Source organism: Dermacentor andersoni, chromosome 5 (genome assembly GCF_023375885.2).
Source record: "Dermacentor andersoni chromosome 5, qqDerAnde1_hic_scaffold, whole genome shotgun sequence".
In the NCBI taxonomy this organism is placed as follows: domain Eukaryota; kingdom Metazoa; phylum Arthropoda; class Arachnida; order Ixodida; family Ixodidae; genus Dermacentor; species Dermacentor andersoni.
Genome location: NC_092818.1, coordinates 109,808,358 through 109,834,705, shown reverse-complemented (window position 1 = coordinate 109,834,705; position 26,348 = coordinate 109,808,358). Strand labels below are relative to the sequence as shown.

The window sequence follows — 26,348 nt, the reverse complement described above, 5'->3', positions numbered from 1 at the left end:
CTCTGTCTCTCTCTCGTTGTATATATATATATATATATATATTTATATCGCGCGCATTACAACCTTCTCCATTCGTTCTCAAGCTTCACGCCTTCGTCTCCATCTACTTAATTTTTTTTTGCTGCACACTTTCCATAATTTCACTTTCACTGTTTCTCTCTTTTCTTTTGCTCTCTCTCCCCGTTCCGTATTTCTCCGTCGGTCTCCTTCTCCCTTGATGTGGAAAGACCGCGCGCGTAAACATTTGCTTTTTACGAGACGGCTTTAACCGCGGCCGTTTGTGCGTACAACGTCGTGGGCCGGACGAGCCGGAGAAACGGGTGTCGGAAACAGGGTCGGGGGGCCTCCTCTCTCACTCGCTCTACTAATGTATGCGCGTCACGTCGAAGCAAGCCACATTGCTTCCGGCCAGTCACCGCCTTACCTTGACGGCTCGAGCGTTCGAGGTATGTATTCTGCGGTACAGACTCTTTCTACAACACTTGTCGTGAAAAGAAAGAAAGAAAGAAAGAAAGAAAGAAAGAAAGAAAGAAAGAAAGAAAGAAAGAAAGAAAGAAAGAAAGAAAGAAAGAAAGAAAGAATGAATGAATGAATGAATGAATGAATGAATGAATGAATGAATGAATGAATGAATGAATGAATGAGAAATATATGGGTTAGTCCGATGACCGCAAGGTTATTTCAAGAATACCAGTACTGTCGTTGTGTACGGATTCGTTGTGATCTGCTCGTTTCACTGCTAACATCATGTGTATAATTGTATCATCAATGTCTTGCACTAAGTAAACGAAAGAGGAGTAAACAAGCTGGCAGTGATGAGCGGTTAGTGCTGATGCGTTTATGACATTAATTAAAGACGTAGTGGCTTCGTAGTATTGCGTTATAAATGCAATAATTCGTAGTTCTTATTCGCGTGCGCAGAGCCTTCGTGCGTTTAGGAAAACATGACTGGTAGGAAAGTTACAAAGATGAAGCGCAGTGAAGAAGTCACAAGAGCGTTTGAAGCCACAAACACTAAGATAATACAAATACATGTATATTAACCCTCATTCCAATGGCAGCCTAACGAGCGCAGCGTCAGAATTACCCGAATTCCCGCTACTAAAGTTTGGTGAGGAACTAAATGTATGTTAGCGTGTATACGAGCTTACTAGCTATAGAGCCAGTACGATAGTTCAGAAGAGTCGATTGTAACATTATTGCTTTATTTTTGTTAGTATGCTGCTTTTGTTTATACCGATGAAAGTGAGGCCCATTCACAGAACCTCAAACACTGTCTTCATATGATTATCGGTGCAGATGTTCTTTCATTTGTTTGTACAATGCAGTTGCCCGAATTACTTGTGACCCACGGGCGCATGGTGGTTTTCAAGCTGCAGAAAGTAGCCTTTCTTTAGTTGTTGTTCTTTCGCGGCATCCACTCTTTATGACACTGGAACTCTTTACCATGAAGAGAAATAAACAAGTCTTTGTTCCCCCCTTCCCCCCTCCCTTCCCCTGTAAAGATGGCGCAATAATCGACACAACACGAAAGATGAGGCACACAAACACACACTTAGCTCTCCGTATGTGGATATGCCTCTTCTTTTTGCTTTGAGGAATTGTTGCGCAATCTGTCGGGAGGTATGCTATAACGACTCGCCCAATCTTCAACGTTAGCTTTAATTGCATCGGTGCAAGGCGAACAATGCCAGCTTTCATTCCCGTTCAGCGCCTAATGAATTCAAACTGACCTTGCTATTGAAACTCTGTTTGCGTGTGCGGCTACTTGCTCCATACACGTTCAAAAGATGCTTCACGCTTTGCATATGTTGTCAGTTCGCCTCACTGTCTCTTTTACGGTAAGGAGAATTTATTATTCTCGTCCTCGAACCCTATCAATTTTTTTTTATGTCAGCCTGCTCTTTTGTGTACGCTTCTACTTTCCACGAAAGAGTCGCTAATGGAGTCGTCAGTTTGCTTTGCACACAACCTGGCTCAACAAATGTCGAGAAGACGCACAAATGCGTTCTGCTATGTTAGCTTTACAGGAAGCGCGAGCCGACTGGCGCGCGCTTTTAAAGATTGAACGGAAAGAACAGGGAAAAAGCCATAATATTTTAAAACATGTAAGCAGCATATTTTTTAATGATTCAATAACAAGGAAGTAAACAGTTCTGTAAATAAATGGGTGCCGAGTAAAAGTAAACAGTATATAGGGCTGCACAGGATGAGATGAAGCGAATAAATTAGAAAGATTTCCAGGCATAAAGCGAATTTGTTTGACGCAGGAAAGTGATAATTACAGATCTTTGGGACTGACGTTCGACCTGCAATCGGCTTAAAATTGGTTGTCAAGGGTGACGATAATTATCTACACGGCAATAATTTCGAACTAACTTTATGGCCATTCGTTCTGCCTTGTAGCGGCGCGAAAGCATGCTTTCCAAACCCACACCCATGCCAGCGTCTGTGAGATATTCGTCGCGATATATTGTACCTGATCTGTGTATCGCACAAGTTTTCTCCAAATAAAGTAAACTGAACCTGAAACGAAAGAGCCAAATGTCGCCTTGACCGCGTGTATGAAAACAAGTGCAGTGCTTTCAGAGATGCCTCAGCCGGGTTTTGAGAGATCGCCGCCATATGGCGGAGAGGCCAAGAATATAATCCGCCGCGGTGGCTTATAGCGGCTATGGTGTTGCGCTGCTAAGGACGAGGTCGTGGGATCAAATCCCGGCCGCGGCGGCCGCATCTATCTATCTATCTATCTATCTATCTATCTATCTATCTATCTATCTATCTATCTATCTATCTATCTATCTATCTATCTATCTATCTATCTGTCTATCTATCTGTCTATCTATCTGTCTATCTATCTATCTATCTATCTATCTATCTATCTATCTATCTATCTATCTATCTATCTATCTATCTATCTATCTATCTATCTATCTATCTATCTGTCTGTCTGTCTGTCTGTCTGTCTGTCTGTCTGTCTGTCTGTCTGTCTGTCTGTCTGTCTGTCTGTCTGTCTGTCTGTCTGTCTGTCTGTCTGTCTGTGTCTGTCTGTCTGCCTGTGTATGTATGTATGTATGTATGTATGTATGTATGTATGTATGTATGTATGTATGTATGTATGTATGTATGTATGCATGTATGTATGTATCTATCTATCTATCTATCTATCTATCTATCTATCTCCTCCTATAATCTCCTGTTGTCAACATTTAACTACTTGGGTTTAAAACTTACCTCGGATTTGCGTTGGAATGAACACGTTGATTACGTGTCTACTAAGGCCCAGAAAGCCTTGTGGTCGCTTAGAACAAACGTGTATAAGGCTACCCCTGAAGTAAAATACCTGGCATATAAAACTTTAATTCGACCAGTTATGGAGTATGCAAAAATTGTGTGCGACCCATACACTTCATCTAATCAGTGTAAGCTGGATAAAATTCAGTGGCTTGCTGCACGATTTATTTTTAACAAATGTCGTTCCCACTCTCCTACCCAGTTATGTGAACTTGCTGAACTTCCCTCTCTGCAGTCGAGAACTGAGTATGACCGTTTGAAGTTTCTTATTATTCATGGTCATGTTAAAATTGATAAAGATGACTATATTTTGACTTCTCTCGTAGTAACTATTTTCCTCATCGCCACAGCATGTATATCCCTCCTTTTACTACTCACAACGATTGTTTTAGATACAGCTTCTTTCCCAGAGCAATAAAACAATGGAATCTATTATCAGACTCAATAGTAAGGACGTCATCTATATGCGACTTTCTTGAAAATGTCAAAAGCACACGTGTACGCATACCATAACTCGGCCAAATATTAATACTATAATCACCTAGGTATCGTATTACATGCTGTATTTGCCATGGTATTACTATTAGTACATTCCCCAAAATGTATTTATTTTCTGTATCCTGTAAAAATATTGTTGCTTGTATTGTCACCTACCACTACTATAATAGCCCAAAGTTTGGCTGACAGTGTCAATAAACGAAATAAATGAAATGAAATGAAAAATCTATCTATCTATCTATCTATCTATCTATCTATCTATCTATCTATCTATCTATCTATCTATCTATCTATCTATCTATCTATCTATCTATCTATCTATCTATCTATCTATCTATCTATCTGTCTAATCTCCTGTTTATTTCATTTAAACTATTGGCTTCATGTTTTATGGTTTTTCCCAAGGTGGAGCAAGAATCTCTGGTTCAGGCAACATCAAACAGTGGGTCACTAACATCACGGAAGTCCACTGACTGCGTTAAAAAAAGAATCCATGCAAAACCGTATAAATAATTTTCATGTCAACACTATGCGGTATTCGCGTAGCTTGCAATGCGCTCAATGTATTCATGTTTTATGTTTTACATTTTAGTGTGTGTGTGTGTGGCTGCTAACTGATTTGATCCTGGTGCTTTCCTCCTCGCGCAAAAGCTCTACAGACAAGATATGGCAGTCTCCCCACCACACTATACACGGATGCCGCGCAGTACCCCCAAAAAGCAGCCATGACGGCCAGCGTTGTCGACTATAACCTACAAGAGGTGGTCTCGATGACTGTCTGCACTGCCAGCGCCCTCGTAGCGGAGGAGACAGCCATCGCCTTGGCCATCACCTCTAGTCTGACCAACGAGTACATCACAATTATTACCGACTCCCAGGCAGCTTGCCGTAGCTACGCGAGAGGTCGAATATCTTCAATCGCCCACCGACTCCTCAAACAGGCCTCCGCATTCCCGGACGTTGAAATAGTGTGGACTCCAGGACACGAGACCCTCCGTGGAAATCAGCGTGCGCAAGCTGTAGCCCGAGCTCATGCCTCCCGGGCGCCACAAGAGAGGGATACGGACGCATCCATGGAGCCCGTACCTTTACAATACAACGCCATACTACAACACCACAGATTGAACAGACGACAATACCCACCTCCACACAAGACCCTCTCACGTGAAGACGCCGTAACATGGAGACAACTACAAACCAATACATACCCACATTTAAGCAGACTACACGCAATCCACCCTACACTATATTCATACAAATGTCCCCTTTGTAATGATTACGCCTCCCTATATCACACCACATGGGCGTGCCCCAACGTGAAGGCGGCCCCGCAAGTACCCAACCCCACACCCGAGCAGTGGGAGGCCGTGCTGACTAGTTCGGACCCTCGTAACCAGCAGCAACTGGTGCGGCGGGCCCGGGAGCCAGCAAGAGCCGCAGGAGCCCTGGACTAAGGGCGCCTCCCGCACAAGCAGAAAAACACCTGCTTGTCCTTTCTTTTTTTTTTTAAATAAATGTTTCTCCTCCTCCTCCTTCCTCCTAGTTTCTTTTTTTATGATTCTCTTGTGGTTAATTACGGCGCTTGCTATAATTTTCTTTGAATACACTTAGCTTTCTTATGCTACTTTTACATGAACCCAATAGCGTCGGATCGAGTCGGTCTGTCCGGCCAAATACCAGTCGTCTGGTTATCGGGTATAAGGCAGAGCGACAGTCGAGGCACGTTCTGTCAACCCTACAGAAAAGGCGCGGGTTGGCTCGCCCGGATCGCTTAGCAAGATGCGCGCAAACGTGGTCGCGTCGGGCTGGGTCAGCTCGAATTTTGTCTCGACCCGCTCGCGTCGAGTTCACGTTTGACAAGCAGCGGCCCTAAAAATACGAGGAGGAGGCAAAGGCGATCGCAACGCAAGGCGTAAGCGAAGCTTGTGCGAGTAATGTTGGCCGTGTACACAGTGCCGTAATTCCTGCCTCATTTATGCAGTGTTTTCGAAAAGTGTTCTTGCTCAAATTAGGTTAACCTGTCAGATATTACGTGAATTATTTAGCGTCCGTGAGGTTCGGCTTTTTTCCTCGTCGTCTACCTATTGTCCAGGAAAATAAAAATAAAAAATCATTTAAGAATGGCTGGCATGACGCAACGATTTTATTCCAATTCTTTTCTCCTTTTCGCGCTTTGTCTGTGATAGAATTCCTCCGCGTCCAGGGTATGCGTTATCCTCTGGATTGGCTGTCCGTGGGAGATGGATGATAAGAAAGCGAACCCCAAAATTGGGCGAAAGCGGCAATCACTCCAGCTGACTGGCAGCGCACGCCTTCTTCATTTCTGTAGACGATATCGAACGTCAAGTGGGGGAACGTTTACGACCGTGGGGGGACAGCTAACGAACGGCATCTCGACGTGATGCCACGAGAGTGGGCGCTGCGGCAGATTGCGCGCGAACATCCGCATGCAAAGAGAGTCTGCAGGAGCAATCTTGAGGGCGTTGCAAGGGCGGCATCCAGGGCTAAATAGCTCCATTTCAAGGACAGACTCCGCCACAAAGTGTCGATAAACCGCGCGTTATTGTGCCACTCGCCGACTGGTCTCGACACGTCCTTCCAAGTTGCGTCCACGCGCCGTTACGTCAGATCATCCCCATAAAGCAACTGCCCCCCAACGACCACGTTCGGGATCGTCCTCCATCGACCTGCGCTCACTGCGTGTGCATTGCAGACGCTTTATGATCGTCAGCGCAAATAGCTCACTCTGGAATTATCTCCCCCCAGACCTGCTGCCAGGCGTCGTAAAAAAAAATAATAATAATAATAATAATAAGAGAGAGAGAGAGAAAATGAGCGAGGAAGTGAGGGGGGAGGAGGAAATCCCACACTATTCATTTTCGCACAGGCATTAGATCGTAGAAAGAACGAGTAAGACATACCGCACGGCCAGTTTCTTAGGCAGCTAGAGACGACCCCGTCACGCCGGCGTGCCTAGTTCCAATTAACAATTCCCGTGCCTCGCCTTACACTACACGCAAAGTGCGCGCCGACTTGTCTCAGACAATACAGTGGCGCCTCCCTTTCGAGGCATTTGTAGAGCGCCGCCGAGTGCGCTGCACGCCTTCATTCACTCCGGTCGATGAGTAAGCGCTATTTCCTCTGATTGGATTGCGATCCGACCGCCGGCGTCTTCCTCTCGCATTTGCGGCGGCGCAATCCAGTAGCGACTGCCGCTGCTACTGCTGTTGCTTCTGCTTCTTGCGCTGGTGGCTTTGGCAGGCAGACCGCGGAGGTCGGCCTTGGCGCGTGCGCTTGGCGAATGCAATCAAACGCGTTTACTGCCGGGGCTGTGTGCGCTTACGAGAAACAACGAGGACAAAGTTTGGGCTTCGACAGAAGTCCCGCATACTGGCAGCTAGCGGGTGCGGGTTACCGTCCTCACCTCCTTTCCCCGCTTCCCTTCAATCCTCCTGAGCGATCCACATTCGAGGGCACTTTATTACTCGTGGATGGGAGACGCGGGACACATACGGTTTCAAGCGAAGCCGTAACAAACAGGGCGCCGAGTGTTCGACTAGAAAGGAAAACACGTTAATTGTATTCATTCCCTTTCCTTCATTTCTTCTTTTTTTTTTTGTCTGTCGTGCTTGGTTGTGCACAGATGCGCGAGGAACGGCGCCGCAGAGAGATGCTAACGAAAAGAGGAGAATGAAGCACGTGCTCAATTACGTGCTCTCCTCTCTATCTCTATCTCTCCCCCTGCATCTCACCTCACGGCCTCGTGCTATGTTTCTCATTCCACTCATTTTCATAAAGTTCAGACAAGCTGCCTGCCCTTCGAAGACTACTTTTTTCTGAGAAGTTCCCAAACATCCAGAAGATGTACCTGCGGCGTTTAACAAAGGAAAATGAAACAAATAAAAGAAAAAAAAGACAAAAACATACAACGTGCGTTGTCGACTGAGAGTAAAGCTTCTGCCCTTCACAGCATTGCATCGTGCGAGAAAATCGCGCAAAGCGAGGACAAGATGGCGCGCCGGTTGTTATACCGACGGCACCCCAAAAGCGATTCGTTCGTGATCTAATTACCGCGACCTAGGAAACCGCACCACGGAATGGGGCAGCTTCCGGTAAGAAGACCAGCCATACTTCAATAAAACACGAAAGAAGAAAGGAATGAGAAGAGAAACAAGAAACAAAGTGAAATAGACGATAACTGCGTTGAACTCGACGCCGGTGCTCCAACTCTACGTCGCGCTGCCTATATGTGTCCGGGTCGCGTGGGGGGCGACAGTGAATTCTCCACGCGCCGGTGGCTTGCACGGTCGCTAATGAAAGCAGCGCGCCGCAAAATCGCCCCAGTCGTTGACACTTTGACGGCGTTGCTTTGTCGCTGCCCGACACGGAGGATATAATTTAGTTTGCTCCTTCCGAAGTCGGCCGGCTAGCAGTGGGCACGCTTCGTTAGTGGCTCTGCATTCTCTCCTTCTCACTGTATCACACACACTCACACACACACACACACATACGCACACAAATCTACACTTTCCGAGCGCTCGCCTCCTGTTGGGGATAAGTGTGGAGCGAGTGCACAAATGTAAGCACCCTCACCCTCCCCCCCCTCTCCTCACGCACATGCAAACGAGTATGTAGCTGCACAAACTAACATCGCGCACCGAATGACGAGCTTTAGCGGCGGTCGATTCTGTCCCGTGCAGAGGGAGACGTTCCATGCCATCGCGACGTCCGCGGCGCAGTGGGTGCGTGCTAACCTAATCAGACTATGATTAGACGACCGTGTTGTTTTCCCGACGACGACAGCGATCCCAGAAGCGATGCCGTGAGTGTGCTGTGCGTTGGCATGGTGTTTAGAAGGAAACGTATATTGACCTCGGCCTTTCTTTTAGTATCTGATTTCTTTTCTCCGTCGTCCATACGAAAAGCAGTCAGTTCTTGACAAGAGAACAAAACAAAATCAAGTCAACCAACATCTGCTGCGCAATTTTTCTATTTTGAGACCGTGGCAAAGCAAAACGCGGTACCGCGGCGATGCAAAGCCTGAGGTGGGGCTTCTCCAGCAGGCATGTTCTGGGCACGTTTTTTAGCGGTACCCTGTAGCACGTCTTCAAACCCAAGAACAGTGAGTCCGATGCTTTTCGATGGATATACTCTCTAATAAAATTTTAAAGTGTAACTATTGATAACATCTGTACGTATAAAGGTCGCAGTTTCGCGCCAAAGGTGAAGCATCGATTGGGATAGGAAGTTATTATACAGCTATACGAAGTAAAAATAGCTTGTTTAGTGACCGTATAAACTTGTAAACATTCGCTTAATTACTAACTAAATTAACGAGCGTGGTGTCGCGCGCGCACAAGCAAACATGAACGCATCTCACTCGATGACCGCGGAAACTCGCCGTCAGAAACGCTGGTGCGAGGAAGCGCGGCAGCAGCAGCGAGCGAAATTGACTTCGTGTTGCCTCTCGCTTCAACGTGATCTAGGCGGCGACAACACAGCACGCACTAAGCTATCAGCACTCGACCACTATGTTCCCATCGCAGATCGCTGATACGCAGCCGCTGCGCGCAATCTTGGCCGCGAAAGGTTCACAACTTGAAGGGCCGCTCAGCGGCGTTCAATTGTACATGAATGCTCTCGCATTCACAACTTGTAAGAAACGCTTAAGTGTCCTTGGATATTTTTCTATTCGCGGTGGACTTATAGTAACATTTAAGCTGGATTCACGCGCGGGGACTCAATCAGGCCTCCTCCGCGGGACAGCAACTCACTAGGTCACTTGACGCGGGCGTCTCCGGGCAAGCCGACATTCACACTACCCGAGCGCGCTCATGGGATCCGCACCGGTTCGCGTGCTTTTCGACTCCAATGCTTACGCGCCTTCCCGAATAATTGGACACGAGAGAGTTATTTCTTTGCACCTCGCTCCGAGTATCGCACCTTTATCTGTCGCCAACAAATCAACAAAGTAAACACTCGCCTTTCCGAACGCAAATTAGATTCCGATAGCTAAACTAGCGAGCCAGACCATTTCAGCGCCTGTTGACGGGCTTGACTCTGAGTAGGCTAGACAGACGATCTCCAAACGGACGGACAGAAACTACGTGAAATACCGGAAACACCAGTCAGTATTTTCCACCCAACCTGCGAGCTGAGAAGGCCGTACTCGGCGAGAGCAGCACGTTCTGATGACGTGCTGTCCGTGCTGTCCGTCGTGTGAAACCCACTTCAATGTTAACGTCTGTCAAAGGTGGCCTGGTGCGACTGAGCAGCCGTTAAAAGACGGTCGGGGTGCGTTAACTGCTGCTTCTCCATCTGCTATAAGAGTGAAGAGGTGTGCATGCGTGCGCGAGCTTTCACTCGGTAGTCACTTATGCTTGGTGAGCAATCGTCCAATGGCTGGCGTCTATGAACCGTCACTCTTTCTGTGACGTAATTCACGGCGGCAAAAGAGAGAGGTGGGCATCTAACCCCATAGGGGAGATATTCAAAATGTTATGCGAAATTTCGGACTCGCTGCTACATGCAGCGTAACAAAATTTAGCCCCCCTGTTCACTGCAGCATTGCGTACAGACCACCATCATCTTATTACACTGTGCAAAAAAGTTTCGCGGTGTCCCTTTTGAAAAGAATCATATTTTGTATTTCAGGCAAAACCTTTCTCTAACAGCTAAAAAGCGTGCAGTGTCATCATGCGCCTTCTCCTCCTCCTCGTCCTTCCTTCAAAAGAAAGATTGAATTTCATCAGCTCAAATGCAACAGACAAAAGCGACTTTTTCGTGCTACACAGATGGAATGTAGCCGCGCGACATCATGCAGTGCAAAAATAAAAACAAAAGTCGAAGGACAGGACTCGGAAGAAATACGAAAGGACTTGAGTAAGAACTTGAGGCGCGCCAGAGAATATAAATTTGTGCAACATTAATTTGTACTGACCGGTCCAACGTAAACCGTCTCAACTGGCGCATCCACGTCGCGCACGATTTGATCAGCCCGAGAACATAAGCGCAATTCCATGCTGTTGCCCGAGCACGCATTACTCTGAAGCAACACGAAAAATACAAAAAGAAAGAGGAAGAAAACAGGAAGCGCAGGAAGGGTCGCAAGAAGCAAAATGAAAAATGCAGCCAGATATTCCCCAGCGACGTTCCTACACGCCGAAGCCGTCATCTCGCAGGCTCGCTTGCTCTACAGTCCCGCTCATTACATGCTCGAAGTAAGCGTGCATGATTAATCGCGTCTTCATTTTTCGCGCACCCTTTCTCTTCGCTCGAGCTTTAATGAGTCGTCCTTCGAGAAAGCGTAAGCGTACGCTGTAGTGTCACGCTTGATGGAACAACGACCGAGATAAAAAAAGAGAGAGAGAGAGAGACGAGGCTTGTAAACATTTGCGGCCCAAGTCCTTCATATTTTAAGAAGCTACCGCGTTCTTAGGTCTGCTTAATTTCGCCCCTCCAGTTTGCATTAAAACGTTTCATTAAGTTTGTAAGAATAACACGGAACTTTAATAAAGAAAACGGTGTAGTAAGTGATTGCTTTGACGTATATGGGAAGCACGCAAGTTCTTGTCATAAAATTTCGCAGGCGGGTAACTTTGTTTCTCTTACATATGTGTTTCAGTTTTCTTGGTCCAGGTGCCTATGATACCTCAACGATTCGACAGGTTCGAAAAAACGCATCAGGCGCTGTGCTCTGCCTCACTCACAGCTCAAGCTATAAAGATTATCTAGTGTGTACGTGGAAACCTAGGTGTCGGTTGCCCATTCGTGCATAATATTGGTCGAGACATTTTTTTTTTCTTTACTTAGCTTTTTCGTTCCACCATTACTCTACGAAACTATTAAGCCGTACTAATCTTTCTTCTTAAACTACGGAACAAACACACACATGCGATTTGCTCTGAGAACGCTTGTCATTCAACGGCTTCGGGGATTTCAATGGGCTGATATTTCGCACACCTCAAGCTCGGAGTGGACTATGTCATCTAAATTTCTCTAAGGTGAGAAATTCGTACTTTGGGGAGTTCGCGGAAGTGAAAAGACGTGAATCACGCGAGTTTCAGGCGACATAGCGGTAAATCTCAGGTGAGTGCCAACATTTCTGTAGCTCATAAAGATTCTCGTACAACATTGCAACTACTTCACTAAAGCTAACTCTGACATGGCCAAATGGCTAACCCGAGTACTGGACCGGGTATCGTACCCATAATGTTAGCGTAACTCATAGTCATCGCCATCATATATAATTGAACTTACTTGTAATTCCTAAAGCATTTTGTTCTTTGGCCAGCAACTTTCACTAATAGCGTGTCCGACAGCACGATGTGCTGGCATCTGTTCCTACGTACAGTTCTAACGTAAAAACTTTTTCTTTTTGTTCTCACGGGTCTCTTGCTCTTGGGCGGGTTGGTGTTCAGGTTTTCTATGCATTTTGAAATTCTCGCCAAAAGCAGAGACCAAACGGCAAGGGAACTTATGGAGGAGTTTTATATAAGAAAGATGGAGTCTAATTGTGTTAGTGATAGTTTTTGTTCTTTATTTCCCTTTCTTTCTTTGTGTGTGCTTTTCTTCTTTGTCTTTCTTTCTCCCGTTGCTCTTTCCCAGTGCAGGGAAACGAACTGGATATCTATATGCCGGTTAAGCCCTCAGCCTATCGCATCTCGCTTATCTTTCTATATATGTGACGATTGAAGGACGCCATAGCTGGAGAAGCGGACGACGAAGAAGGGCGCGTGCTTTAAAATAAGAGTGTGGCGTCTCAGCCTCTGTAACACTTCTTTTTGACATGCCAACGTTTTATTGTTCAACAGAAAAGATTTTTAGAAGAACCCTTCCAAAAGCTTGGCTTGAATCTGAATCTTCCTGTAATTCTTTCTTTTGGGGTTGCCGTGCTAGGTTACAGCCACTGTAATGTTTGTGAAGCCCTCTGCGTATTTCTGCGAGAGACAAAAGGAATTGCATGCTAGAATTTTTCTTAATTCTTCTTCTGCTCGCATATTTCTTTTTTATTTAATGCTTTGATAATTGATTATTCATATCTGTAACAGGAGACACTTTAAATCTCATTAGCAAGATACTTATTTCATTTCACCGTAAATTATTTTGAAAAAATTATGACAGTTTATTCACCGTCCGATTCATCGCCAATCCCCCAGGGTAGGTTGCACAATCTCACTAGAGTACAAGAACAAGAACGGTACATGTCTTGCTTCTGACGTCATACATGTCGACAGTATAAACCTCCTCAACCTGCCACGGCTACCCCGAAGCCTCCACTATACACTCCGAAGTACAAAGGAACGCCAGAAACGTCACCGTCGACAATGCGCTCCGTCTTTTTGAGATGAAGGCGGCTGAAGCATCGTGAACGCCGCGCGATCGGGTCAGTCGCTTGAACGAGTACATCGAAGGGGAAGCGTTCAAGTGGCACCTGACAGGGATATTCGGCAACAGCGAATCATGTGAAGACATCAAGCGCTGCTTCTTCATCATCATCATCAGCCTGGTTACGCCCACTGCAGGGCAAAGGCATCTCCCATACTTCTCCAACTGCCCCGGTCATGTACTAATTGTGGCCATGTTGACCGTGTTGTGGCCATGTTGTTGTTGTCGGAAAGCGGTCCCGCAAGCGCTGCTTGCGGGACCGCTTTCCGAACGACCAGTGGGAGAGGCTTTCCGGCTTTTCGTCCACTGCCGGCCGAATGGAGGACAGACCATCAAGGAGTGCTGCTACGACGAGAAAAGACGACTCGGTGCCTTGGCCGACCTTAAGTACTATAGCGTCACATCATCTCTGGGTTGACTGACGGTGTTCCTCCTGACGTGGAACTAGCGCTAGCAGGACTTTCTTTCACCTCACCGTCAGAGTGGCTCGCCGTTGCCCAAAAAGTCGAGACAGCCATGAAACAGGTGAGAACACGTTCCTTTGCTCCACTTCTCTTCAGCAGACTGCAAAGCTCTACTTTGATATCTAGCCCGCATGTTTCACGAAACGAATGTGGATACTGCTCAGCTGGTGGTTTTCCCCGACACTTTGATTGGCACAATGAATGTCCACGCCGAGGTAATGTGTCGGCTTTTGCGTCTGCAAAGGGGAACGTAAAGAGCCACCCAGAATTTCACTAATACGCTCTAAAGCTGTCATCGACTGAAAACCAAGCACTTCAACTGTCGATACAGAAGCAACGATTACTTTTATCGGTGAGACTGTGTACAGACAGCTCCGACTCAGTTGACAGATACCCTAGCATCACAGTTCAGCAAGTTACATCAAGCATTCGAACTTTGGGTCGCACAATTAATCGGTTGCAAATTGGAAACATCACAACGAAAGTAGATGTACACGTGCTGCAAGGCATGAGAACACAGTTGATTCTGGCCGAGACAGCGCCTCGTACTTCAATGTTTCTGTAAACTTGGAAAGCAAGACAGTTACACAAGCCCGCGACATTTTGAACGCACGTGGTCAGAGCCATGAGGAAAGAACTAAAGCCTCTCCGGTCAAAGCCTGAAGAAAGGGGACTTAGCAGAACGCAAGAAGCTATGCTCGAATGCATTTTAAATAAATATGAAGATATGTTCTCGAAATACCAGACGGATATTGGATGCATCTTTACTGAGCAACGTAGGATCGCACTAACCAATGCAGTTCCGATTCAACGAGCACCATACAGATTTTAGGAAGCAGACAAGGCACAAATAGAAAAACAAGTTGACATCCTTGTTAAGGAAGGTGTTGTGAGGCCATCATTGTCCCCCTACGACGCACTGGTCATTCTAGCGAAAAAGAAAGGTGACGGACGCACTCATCACTGTATTGACTGGCGCAAGTTGAACTCCGTAACGGTGCCCGACTATCAGCCAATTGCATAGATTGACGATGTCCTTCACCACCTAGTAAATGCAAGGTTTTCTTACAGTCCCTGGTGTCCGTTCTAGCACACCTTGACAATAGACCATTGTCAGTTGCAACTATTTTCACATATCGCCGACAGAAGACATCGCAGCTGAAGGCGACGAAGGGACTACTTTGGTTTTTGAAAGAGACGGGCTTGGACAAGCGGCTGTGACAGTGACAGTGGGTTTTTTCGAGGGATTACTGAAAGCTTTTAAGGGCGAGAATGTAAAACTGAAACTCAACAAGTGAAACAAAAAAGTCCAGCGTCGAGTATTTGGGTCACAAAAGTTCTCAAGGAACTGTGGCACCTAAGCAAGGCAACTTTGTTCCGATACTCAATTTTTTCTAACCCCAAACGAAAGACAGACCTCCAGCGTTGTTTCGGCACTGTAAACACTTACCCTCAATACATCTCTCATTTCAGCGGTATCGCTTTTCCTCTCACAAACTTGCTCCACAAAGACACTAAGTGGACGTGGAGCGGAAGTATGCGAACGAGCCTTTTTGGAACTCAAGAAACGCATAACTGAAGGACCAGTGCTTCGCGTATACAACGCTTCAAGACCATGCACTGTATACTGCGATGCATCTGGTGAAGAGATTGGTGCCAAGCCGAAGCAGCCAGATGACAAAGGCAACATCCGGTTACCTATTCTTCTCCGTAAACTACTCAAGCATGAAGTTAACGATGCCATCACAGAGAGAAAATGTCTTGCCATCGTAGATGCGACTCATAAGTCGCATTGTTATCTTCAGGGGAAGCTGTTAGCAGTTATAACGGATCATTCTCCGCTACAGTGGCTGAAGAATGTCTAAAATCTTCAAGGTCGGCACTTTCTGTGGTCGTTAAAGTTGTCAATGTATGAGATGAACAGTAAATATCAGAAAGGCATAAGCAATGTTCAAGCTGACGCATTTTCCAGAGCTCCTTTAGTGCAGCTTCTCTCACCCACCGATATGTAACAATGAGTGCCCCAAACGAACGTACTTGTTAGAAAACGGCATAGTCATCGTCAAAAAGCAAGGCCCAAGAAAGATATACGTGCCTTATAAACTGCACTCAACCATTCTTAGGAACGCTCATCAAGATCTTGGGCACGTTGGCGGGAAGAAGACGTCGTCACTCCTGTCTCCACAATACTAATAGCCAAATATAATAACCGATGTCACCAACTACATTCGACATTGTGACACATGCGAGAAATGCAAGAAGACCAAAGCAAAGAAGTGCGGATCCCTTGAGTCCCCACCTCCAACTGAAAAACCTTTTGATCTCCTTGCAATGAACTCCATTGGAGGATTTTCTGGATACGGCTCGCAAAACTATACATCCACTTGGTCATTGACCATCCCACTCGCTATGTATGGGTGCTCGCTCACGAAAATGAACACAGCGACGCCTGCCTTTCATGCTTAAAAAGCATTTTTGCTGGCGGCAAACCGCGGTAGTTCCTTTCAGATTGTGGAACAAGATTCACAACAACGAAATTTAGGCACTTCCTAAAGCATAACCGAATATGCACATTAATTCTTCTCGTCGTCTCATCATCCGCAATGCAATGGTATGAATTACCGGGCGGACAAGACTAACAATAGTCGCCAGACTTAAATCCAAGGTTAACGATGAACCACAGAAGTATTGGACTAAGCTGCTATCCGATGTCATCAACGAATACAACAGAACACCTCACGAAGTTACTGGTAACACACCTTCGTACCTGATGTATGTAATTCCACCTTATCCAGCCATATTGAAGCAACGAGATGAAACTGTTGAGGAAGTAAGGAAAGCTGCGGTTAAGAATTCGCTCGCCTACCACAATAAGAACAAAGTAATATATGACAGGAAGTTTCTCCCTCTTGACCTTCAAGTCAGTGAGTGAGTGAGTGAATAAACTTTTATTTGGTCCAGCAAAGCGCGATAAAATGCGCACCCGGCTAATCCCACGACGGGACTGACAGATCTAGTCTGCCGGCCCGATCGCGGGCGCGCTGGACGGCCAGGATTTGATCCTCAAAGACAGGACTTCGCAGGAGCGCGTCCCACTCTTCCTTGGTGAACTTCGGGCCCAGCGACCCGCACTCCCAGAGCATATGAGGCAACGTAGCTACCTCACCACAGGCCACGCAAGAACAATTTGGATAAATCTCTGGATATATGCTATTAAGGGACGCCGAATTTGGATACGAGTTCGTTTGCAGAAGTCTTAGTGTGACCGCCTGCGGCCTGCTTAGCTTGGAGTGAGGCGGGGGGAAAACCCTTCTCTCTAAGTAAAAGAATTTCGGGATTTCGTTGTGTGTGAGAGGAGCGTCTCTGTGTCGGGGGAGAGAGTCGCCCGATCCGAGGGCAGCGCGGTCGGTAAAGCCACGCGCAGCCTCGTGGGCAGACTCGTTGAGGTTCAGAGGAACACCCCTCAATCGCCCCGACGTGTGCAGGGAACCAAAGGATCGAGTGCATGGAGGTGTTGCCCTGTTTGGCGCCTTTCAGAATTTGAACTACCTGCCGGGCTACCCGGCCTTTCTGGAATGCCCTGATGGCGGCTTTCGAATCGCTATACACCCTGTCTCTCCGACCGTCTTGCATGGCGAGTGCAATGGCCACTTGCTCGGCCACCTCTGGGTTCGTCGTCCGGACGGAAGCACAGTTGATGACTTTGCCCAGCGTGTCAATGACGGAAACCGCAAAAGCCTTGCCGTCTCGGTATGCAGCTGCGTCCACGAAGCTTGCTGCCATTTTGTCTTTGTTTATTTGCTTTAGTATATTAAATGCTCTTGCCTTGCGACGACCTGCGTTGTGAACGGGATGAACGTTGCGGGGCAAAGGGGCGACCACGATCTTCTCCCCTATTTCTCTGGGGATTTGGGTGTCTTCAGCCAAGTGCTTGGTTGGTGCGAGTCCGATCTCCTCGAGGATACGCCTGCCGGCCGGCGTGGTGGACAGCCGAGTTAGCTGGGCCCGTTCCTGAGCCTCGGCCATCTCCTCCATGGTGTTGTGTATGCCGAGCCGAAGGAGGTCCTCTGTATGCGTTCTGACGGGCAGCCCGAGGGCTCTCTTGAAGAATTTTCTAATGAGGGCATTAAGCTTTTCCCGCTCTGCTCTGAGCCAGTTGTGCATGGCCACCGTGTAGGTGAAGTGACACAGCACAAAGGCGCTGATGAGCCGAAGCAGGTAGTCCTCCTTGAGGCCACGATGTCTGTTCGTGACCCTTCGGACGAGGCGAAAAGCATTGTCGGTTTTCGCAATTATCTTGCGTAACGCAGTGCCGTTGCCGCCGCGTGATTCTATGAACATACCCAGGACTCTGATGGTGTCGACCCTGGGTATCGGGTCACCGCTCCGAGTGAACAGGTGAATGTCACTTTCCGAGACCGGTTTCCAGCCCTTGGGTCTGCGGCCTTTTTCTTTCCTATAAAGGAGAAGCTCAGATTTGGTCGGGGAACATCTGAGTCCGGTGGGTCAGTGACTCACTACTTTACGAGTCACCATGGTATCCGGACAACGCCAATTTCATGGAAGGTCCTTACAAGATTCTGTGCAAGATGCCGCCAGTCACCTATAAGATCAACCGCTCAGTGATGCCTGTAGGTGGAGACAGCGACATTGTCCATGTCAGCAAATTGCGGCGTTATTTTGCACCTTCCGAAGTGAGCCTTTCTCGAAAGGGGGAACGTGTGGCGATTGAAGGACGCGAGGGCTGGCGAAGTGGACGATGAAGAAGTGCGCGCGCTTTACGATAAAAATATGGCGTCTCAGCCACGGCACCTCTCTTGCTTCTCACCATTGTATATATATATATATATATATATATATATATATAGTGCGTTGCCTTTTTCAGAAATATTCTTTAATTAAGAACAGCTATCATAATGATATCACGTTCACCTTTTTACAGGGGTGTTTAGTGCACATAAGCGTCATTCTTCATCGTTATGAGTCTAGAACCATTTTTAAACAGTTGCTAATTGGGACTTGCCAGTCTCTGTTCTTTTTCTGTTTTACCTGGCTCACGTTGCGCCAATCAGATAAATGTATATCAAGGACTATTTTAAGTGAACATCGCGGCAAAGGCCTTTCCTCCCCAGCGAGCTCTAGTTACTCGATCACGCTCAACCTAACCCCCCCAAGCTATACCAGCGAATTCCCTAACCTTATCACTCCATCTAATTATCTGAAAGCCCTTACTCCACTTTTCATTCGAGTGCTATAATAAACCACTGGTTGTTCATCCCAAATAATACGCGACCTACCAAACCCCACTGTTTGCACTTAACCTTAACTAGAGTGTCATATGCCCGCTAGTTAGACACCTAACACTTTCTGTATTTTTGTTTCTTAAGGGTACACCTATCGCCCTATCCTCTTCATAGCTTAGCTTGTTCCACACAACGCAAAATTCCACTTACTCTGTTAACCGGCAAGCTTCAACATCATAGATGAATATGAAAGGAAAAAATTGTCATCCACCCTAATGTAGCACAAAACTACAAAGGAAACTCATGACGGTTTATCTTAAGGAAAGTTAGTGCATATCAAATCAAAGTGTTTCCTTTGGAGCTGCGGCATACATTCGGGAGGATGACAATTCTTCCTTTTCGTGAAATATTTTACATATCCCGGGTCTCTGAAGAACTCAATTTGCCATGGGCGAACACCGACAGACTTGATTATTTGTATTTACTTTTCGTTCTTTAGGATATAGTTAAGTCGTTGTTTGTAATTTTAGAGTATCTGCAAAGTGCACATTAGCCCCATTATAATCCAGGAGACAAATTTACAAAACGTTTCGTGAGTGAGTGTTCTTTGCTGTTGACTAGTCAGAGCCTTTGATGGCCATGCGTCAGGATTGTATAGCATTTTTTTTTTATTACCAGCTGTTCTGTCGTATTTTCTTTTTATTCGAGATGTAGAAATGTCGAAAGGTAAGCTACGTTAGAGCCGGCTATGCCAAGATCACAAAATTTGTTACTGAAGCAACAATAAAAAAGCAAAAAAATAATAACATAAATTATTGTGTACAATCGAGCACGTCACAGAAAAGCACTATATCACCACGCAAGCGCACCGAAAGCACTGTCCAGTGCGAAACTGAGCTTTATTATAAACATGAGCCTAAATTCCTCGTTCATGAACTGGGTCCGCATAACTGCTTGGTGAATGTGACTGTATTCAGTTACGACATCCAAATAATGAATGCCAGTTGTAGGTCATTGTTTCTCTCAAGAGACTACAGCTCAAGTTGTTGTTGTTGTTGTTGTTGTTGTTGTTGTTTAACAGATCGAAAGCTTTAAAGCGCCCTCCGACGCACTTCTGTGGACTTTGAACATTGAACACCACCCTTACCATGGTGCACGAAATCGTTCTAACTAAAAGTAACTGCTAAAATTATATTCTGAGCGCTTGCAGAAGGTTTTTTTAAGATAAATGGCATCCTTCCACTTAACCACTCAAGAAGCTCAGTTACTGAGCAGGCCACTGAACATTGCTCTAGTTAAAAGTGAACACTAAAACATTATTCATTCAAAAGCCCACGCTCAGGCATTTCTGCTTACCAATTGAGCTAAAAATAGTGCAGTTCACTACTGACTCAATGTGGTCTTTCTGGTTCAACAGACTATCTTATGAAGCTGCAATAATGCTTAAGTATCAGCACTTTATGGTTCAACACTTATGGTTCACTTTATGGTTTAGTATCGACAGTTTTATGGTTGCACGAGTGCCGTTTTCGAATAATTAGAACCGTAGCGTGCTCTTATTTCTTTTTTCCCGCGGTTACGCAGCATTCGCGCAGTCTTTTGCGTCAGATTAGTGAAATTAAACGCTATTACATATTGGGGCGTTGTTTTCGAATGATTTTCTTAGGTTTTTCAATAATCATGCAAACGAACTTGTTCTCCTACATTCAACATAAGCGCAGTTACGGCTGCAATGTACTGATTTTCTTGGCCACGGCTAGAAACAAAAAGAAAATATGAAGCATACATGGATGTCCTTGTGAAATTATTTAATGTTTCCAGCGTTCTCAGAAAGGAAGATGAAGTAGACAAAATGGATAGAACGCCGGCCTTTAACTGATTCTACAATTGAAAACATTATAGACAACATAGCGACAGAAAAGTGCATCAGAGCGCGCACGCTTCACTACTAAGCACATATGCGTAGCCCGTAGCCACTGGCAAATATTTATTTGACAGTGTGATTGATGTGACGCTCACACATCTATCAACTTCCTTCAATGCACAATTCTCCATACTAAGCTATATGTTATAATTGTTATACTTCCCAAGAAAACGTGCGTCTTCAAACAAAGGTGTACACTGCCATTTTTGCAAGAATTTGCAAGGTATTCCGACCTCCATAATACTTGCAAAGCCAGGCCCGGCGCTTTGTGAAACCCTATCTTCGTTGGTGCACTAAATATTGCGGCAACAACCCTTGTTATTGCTGTATAGTACTATTAAGTGTCGGTGACCGTTGTTGTTGTTAGCCAAGAAATATATAACAATACCTACTATGGGTTATGCATTGGCCATGAACCGGGTTTTTGTTTCGAAATGGGAACCATAAACTTCCAGTGCTTTAAAATAAAAAAAACAGGAAATGAGTGGCGCGGAAAGGCTAAATTGTGTGTTTACGTGAAAATAGCATCAACAATAAGAAAATAAATCGAGAATTGTTAACGTAGCGGCGTTGCATTTTCAGCAAGAGTAGTGACCTTGAGCTATTTTGTTCTAGTTCAGTGCAGATGGTTCCAATTGGAATGCTTGTCTTTTCGTCTCCACCTAAGAATAACGAGCCAATTGGCTTTATCGTTTATTCAAGATCGAGAAGGAAATTCCTCCTTTTCAGTTTCGAGACTCAGAAGCATAGACGAAGTGAAGCTTCGGATAGGCCCCGGCCAGCCCGGGTGTGTTCAAAAGAGTGTTTCGGAAGTCATGCGCTGTTTTCCACAAAGGAGCACTGGCACTGGTATTCCAAACATCGCTGTTGTCATAGCAGCCGTCCTCGTTGCTGCTCTCGCCCTCCGAAAAATTAGGTAGGATTTTTCGGCCCGGAGTTTTCTAGAAGCACACACCATTCGCGAGACAAGCGGAGTTTGGAGTGTGATGCGTAAATTTGAATGTGGTGTTTTGGGTCTGTGGGTGTCAGCCAGCAACAGAGGCGCTCACGTAATCACGGCCCAGGTCTTCGTCGTCTTCTTCAACGTGCCACGAAAAAGAAAGAAAACAGGGGTGCGTCTGTTTCACTAAAGCTGTTACAACAGTTTCGTAGGTTTTGTGATGACGCGCGTCAGCAGCATATACTTCCAGCGATTTGTACCAATGCAAGTTGAAACCTCGCGCCCGTCTGCTCCGGTGAGCTGATGGGAGAAGCAAAGGGAAATGGCACACCAACATGACTGCACTTCCGTTTTCAGAAACGTGACGCCAAGGCCTCTCCCATCTTCCTTCTTTCCCCCGTGCTCGGAAGACACGGTCCTCTGTTATTTGCGCTCAGCGGTGATACATGGAGGAACCCATATTCAGCGTATGCTTCTCAGGGAAGAGCGGGCGCTCCTTGTTGATGAGCAGAGTGCTTACCCGGCGTATATTTTCCTACGCGCTTCTACGTAGGGAATTGGTCGAAGGGAAGAAAAGGCCCTAGAAAAGGGATGCACAGCTCAAAACCGGCGAGGTTCAATACCAACTCCTCTGGGAGCCACACGGGCCACAGTTTAGGGGAACACGTTGCATCTTTTGCTCGCGGAAATGCAGTCACTTCGGTGTCATTCAACCGAAACTGATAGGAAAGCACCTATTCGGTTCAATTATGAACACTGTGCTAACAATGTAGTCTTGGCGTTGAGAGCTTGACGAATGCGTTCGTTGGTCGTGCGCCTTTCTTACCTGCTCCTAACAAGAGATCGTATACGCTTCCACACCACTTTTTCTTTTAATGTGTTTGGCTTTGCACACGGTTCATAACGTGCATTGTGTTTGGCGGCAAATTTGTCGTTCTTCTAATCGTGTAGCCATGCTCCGATTGCAGCACCACCACACCATAAAGGTGTAATCTTGGCCACGGGCCGCTAAATATCTGCCTGCCGACCAAATACAGGTGTGCAGCCCTTCTTCCGCTGAAGTAGGCGAGAAGAATATTTAAGAAAATATATAAACTGGAAAACGTGTAGATCTTGTAATTTTATCGGTAGTGTAATGGTATACTTCTAAGTGTAAACTGTATGGTTATTAATTGCTATTCCAATGGATTTTGCTTACTGAGAACCATAAGGCCAGCTTCCTGTTAGGATGCACTGGTCCTCTCACAATGTGTAACCAGCGGGGTTAAACATTTCAGGTTTTACAGGAATAGTAACACGCACCAAAACTGCCGGCTCACGCATAGCTACGCTTCTCTGTTGTTTGAAAGGTTTGTGCTCTGTCAATGTCTTTTTTTTTTTATGCACTGCTAGAGTAGCGTCATCTCCTAGTTGGTGGCGCAATCCCACAGATGCAGACAGGCAACCCCAACACTGCGGCCTGTAGTCTTTAATGTCATTAGCATTGTTTCAAAGCGACAAAAAGATATGAAAAAATATTTCCGGACGAAGCGTTTGAAGCAGACTTCGTAAATCTAATTTCGTCTGAGATATGTAAACAACTTGTTCAGACTACAAGTACCGCGTGCTTATTCACCAGCAAACTTAGCCTGCTGCCGGTTCACTGTTAATACGCCTTTTAATCTGTCGTGGGGAAAAGGCCTGCCACAAACGAGCAATTTAACGTCATATGTCTGTTAGTTTTATCGTTAACATTGTCATCACCTTCAATTCGACGCAAAAGCGCCCTTTCGTAGCGTTATGGTTTCGTTCGGTTAAACCACAATTACGTTTCCCAGAAGTTTTCCTTTTCAGCGCACGGTGTTAACTGCGCGTTAACCCCGTCCCTGTGCCGAATTCATGACTTGCGCGTACCAAAGGTCCTAAAAGCTTCGTGCGCAAAGCGAACAAACCGTGGCAATGTACCATGCGCGAGCCCGGCCCCCAAGAACGAGAAAGTTTGTTGCCGGAGATTCCGAAAAATCGATGTAGCATTAGTCGCCCGTGCATGTTCCTCAATCTACTCCGTGAATTTCACTCGTTCCTTCGCATATACGGCGATGGAATCACGACGCCGTTTTCCCCGTTTCGCGATGCCCACGCCGCGCGCGTAGCAGATTACGAATCGATACCTCGAACACGCGTTCTAATGGGCCATCGAGTCGCGCCTCGGCGTTTTGAAGTGCACAGCGCCAGCGAAGTTCTCTTTATTTGTTCATTTCTTTACATAGAAAAAAAATTAAGTTTTCCCGCATTAAAAGGGCCATACATCCAAGGCGCTGTATTTGAGAGAAGCGTTAATTGCTACTGCAGCATAAAGCAACGTCCTTATAGCTCGCAATCATGGCAGCTGCAAATACTTTTCGCGCGATATAACGAGTTCGGAAGCAGCTCCCCCCTTGAAGGATGGACGCCGGACCTCAAGCATCATAACTCAGCGGCGTCTTCAGATTGCCAGCTAAATATAGAATCTCGTCTCGCGAAAAAGCGCCACCTAAAACGGGAACCACGTTCACGGGCCTCTGCGTTGGAAGAACCTGCGCTTGCATCGCATAGCTTCTAGGGCACAGAACGCGACAGTTACTAATTGCTTTTATTTTTTTTTAATACACGCTATTTTTCAACAACTTCCATTACGACATATGCATTTGCACAGCCTTACGCCATGCAGGGGATGGGAGGAGACTAAACGACATTGGTCGGCGCAACAAGTTAACGTCAACGCGCGCGCAGATAAGGTAAATGAATAAATGCTGACCGGAATGAACTATCCCGCACGACAGTAGAAAGAGAGTAGGACATCCCGCTACAGAGGATAACTTCAGTGTTCTGAATTTCTTTTCTTCATTCAAAAAACAGCTCATACTTGTCAAAATAACCAAAAAGGTAAACGCTACGCATACAGGTTGCAACGAGTTTCATTTCTAAACGACCGCAGTGATGTCCGTACCGAATCGAGCCTTTCTTGAGCGTGACAATGCGTATTTATTGCTATGCCATCTTTGAATATTATATATTGCAGTGAAAACAAAACGATGACGCGGAATGGCCACATGCCGGTCCAGACTGCCAGGCTGATCTCGCATGATCCCCTTTAACCAAGCAACCAATCAACATACCAGCACACGAACATTAGCGCCGTGCCGGTGAGCTCGTGTGCTCACCTCGTGCGCTCGTCTTGTTTACCCTACGCTATAGTATTTGTTTTACTTACACGCGCTCACCGTGGCTCTAACCTCGTCGGATTCGCACGAGTGGAGTTAAACATTGCAGGCAGGAAAGTCGACCCGCATCCACAAAAAGCTCCCCGCGTGTTCACGCGACAGTTCGAAGGTTTAGTGAACGGTAGCCCGAAGAAGCCTTTACAACACCTCGTCCCGCGCTTTACTTGATCAATGTCAGGTTACGTGCGGCGAAAGCTAACGTGCGCGCTGCTCGGTACCACGATTACGGCGGCCACGCCGACTGCTCGACGGCTGCACGACGGCCGCTGCCCGAGGAGCGCATTAGATCCCCTCGTGACGAAGCATGAGCGATATTCAGTTGCGTCTCGACAGACATTGTATTGAAGCCGACATAAAGCGAAATAAACGCAGCATAATTTACGTGACGACTTCCGCAAGGCCCGCGAGCCTGCCTTCGAGTATCGGGGCGTCGGCGTTGTCGATACACTGGTACGAAATCGTCACTTGCTTCCCAAAACGTGACGACGACCACGCTCCGTCTACACGACGTGCACGGCGCTTGTTGAATGGCAGGCGCGGTGCCAACGCGCGCGCCGGTTGCAAAAAGGTGAAGGCGACGGCGAGCTTGGCGCTGCCGACTCACCTGCGCTGCGTCGTGGCGCTGGCGGCCGCGGCAGATCCCCCTCCGCACGCTGCCACTCGCGCGTTCGCGCCGCACCTTTGGCCGGCCGCCGTTGCCGCTGCCGAAGACGACGATGCTCCGGCGGTCACGTGGCTCGCTCCCCTCCTTTCGCGCCCTTTCCCCCATCACCGTTCCCCTGTCTTACGTGTTTGTTTGCTTTTTCTCCCCCTTCTCGGGAGCGCGCTTCCCTCCTGGTGGAACGGAGCATGCGCCGTGGCGATCTCCGTTCTTGACAAACGGAAGGGCACGGCAAGGCCGCGCCGTGTGCGCCATTTTGTTTCTGCGAGCGCCGCGTTTGCTATAATATAGTTTCGGTGCTCTTAGTTAGCGATAATTGATTGAATCATGGGGTTTTAACGTCTGAAAATAATGCTGGCTCTATAAGAAACGCCGTAGTAAACGGCTCCAGATTTACTTTGACGACACGGGGGCTTTTGCTTTTCGCCTCCGTCGAAATGTGGGCTAAGCGATGAAAGCTTAGAAACGTAGGCTTACGAAGGGCACACTGAATAATAAACGTCCTCAATAATAAATTCATGGCGGCTCCATAAAACCCATCACCGAGTCCTACTGTCATATATTGCCGAAACCGGCCCGCGTTTGTACATTTAATAGTTTATGCCTCTGGACAAGCTTCAGAAAAAAGAAAAAGAAAGAAAGTGTGGAAAATAAAAGGGGAAATGAACGAAAAGGCAGTATTTTAGCAGCGTCCC

General features: G+C 46.6%; 1 long non-coding RNA gene across 1 annotated transcript in view; it reads right to left on the bottom strand.

Moving 5' to 3' along the window:
* Nucleotides 1-25,663, bottom strand: part of LOC140218372 (uncharacterized) — a 357,320-nt gene extending 331,657 nt beyond the window's left edge. Inside the window, exon 1 of the long non-coding RNA XR_011894649.1 lies at nucleotides 25,597-25,663. This is a non-coding gene — a long non-coding RNA (uncharacterized lncRNA). The remainder of the gene's footprint in view (nucleotides 1-25,596) is intronic.
* Nucleotides 25,664-26,348: the final 685 nt, after the last annotated feature.